Here is a 1,816-nt window from a genome sequence, read left to right as displayed (position 1 = left end):
ACTTTTACTACAAGCTGTGATAGTTAAGATGTCACAGAAGTACGACAATATAGTCGGAATGAGCGATTTGCTCACGTTAAGGATAACCGTAACAGGCTTACCCAACAACTTAGATCCATTAAAGAATCAGTCAGACGATAATTGTCTAAAACCATATACACCACCATCGGACACAGTCAAGGAATTAATTCCTGGCTTTGTCGATCAGATAATGGATCTTATATTAGTAAATATGAAGATAAAAATAACCGACTGGGCGAAATTCCGCTTCAAGGACGGATACGTCAGCCTTGACTTAACCAAGGTAGACTTTACTAAGTTCAAATGTCCTTCAAGAAACTATGTTTCTTGGAGACATGAAGCTGTTGTTAAAGAACAAGTCGAGAAATGGTTATCCGATGGGGTAATCGAAATCAAATACCAACAAACGCCAGTTAACTTAGCATTATTGGCAGTTGATCAACACAACTCTGACGGAACATTTAAGAAAGTCAGAGTATGTCTAGATATGAGTCCAGTAAATAAATTATTGCTGACTTATAGTTTCAATCTCCCTCGTATAAACGAGTTACTGAGACGAATGGAAGGTGCTACGGTATTTACATCCATAGACATAACACAGGGGTATCTTCAAATGCAAATTTATGAACCCCATCGTAAGTACTTTAGTTTTACCTGGAAATGTAAACAATACAGGTTTAGAGGTGCATCTTTCGGGTTGCACTCTTTACCAGCATTCTTCCAACAAGTAATGGAGGAAATGTTTGAACCCTTAAACCCTAAAAACCCTAAATAGTCATCTTTTGTAAGACTAAGGGCGAACATGCCGCATTGGTCAGGCGAGTCCTTCAGATACTCAACGAACAAAATTTCAAGATTAACGAGAAGAAATGTCACTTCGCCATGAGCGAAATACAGCTCTTGGGCTATCGTATATCTGGGGAAGGTATTAAAATCGGCCCCGGTAAGGTGGAACACCTGTTATATTGGCGAACAAATTACAGGAAGAGATGTGAACAGCATGTGTGGGTTTGTAAACTTCTTTTCAGATGGAGTACCTTACTTGGCTGATTATCTTAAACCCTTTGGACACTTAACATGTCATAAAGGTAAACTAGGAGACTTGTGGACTAAAGAGTGTGATGACGCATTTAAAGCGCTTAAGCACGCAGTCTAACAAGCCCCTGTTGTACAAGGACCAGTCGATGGCGTGCATTTTGAAATAGCAACGGACGCATCAGACTTAGCACTCGGATGTGTACTATACCAGGTTATAGATAATAATCCTAGGCATATACAATTCTTTAGCCAAGCAATGAATGCATCACAATTGAATTATCCAACTGTGAAGCAAGAGCTACTAGCCATAGTAGCAGCTTTAATACACTTCCGCGATTACCTATACGGTATCAATTACTGAGCCGATGACATGATACGACATCAAAGTTTTATTTCGATATCGAACATCTACCAGGGATACATAACCATTTACCGGATATGTTATCACGCTTCGTACCGGACTTTAATAAATCCGTACGTGAGTTACTAGCCACTGATTGGAAATGTAACCACAGGTGGTTTGAACTGGCTCAAAAGATTTTTGGGCCACATACAGTTGACATGTTTGCTGCACATCATAATGCACAACTTAAGAATTACAGGACTTTGAATCATTCTTTAGGAGATGCCTTTCAACTAGACCTCTACAAACATAATGCGTGGGCTAATCCACAACAGCAGTTAATTGCCCAATTACAAAATTATGTTCATATACACAAAGCTAACATCACGTTGTGTTGCCCGTTACGAAGTAAAG

Source organism: Sphaeroforma arctica (assembly GCF_001186125.1).
Source record: "Sphaeroforma arctica JP610 unplaced genomic scaffold supercont1.136, whole genome shotgun sequence".
Lineage (NCBI taxonomy): Eukaryota > Ichthyosporea > Ichthyophonida > Sphaeroforma > Sphaeroforma arctica.
The sequence above is the reverse complement of the archived record's forward strand: the minus strand, read 5'-3'. Positions refer to the sequence as shown.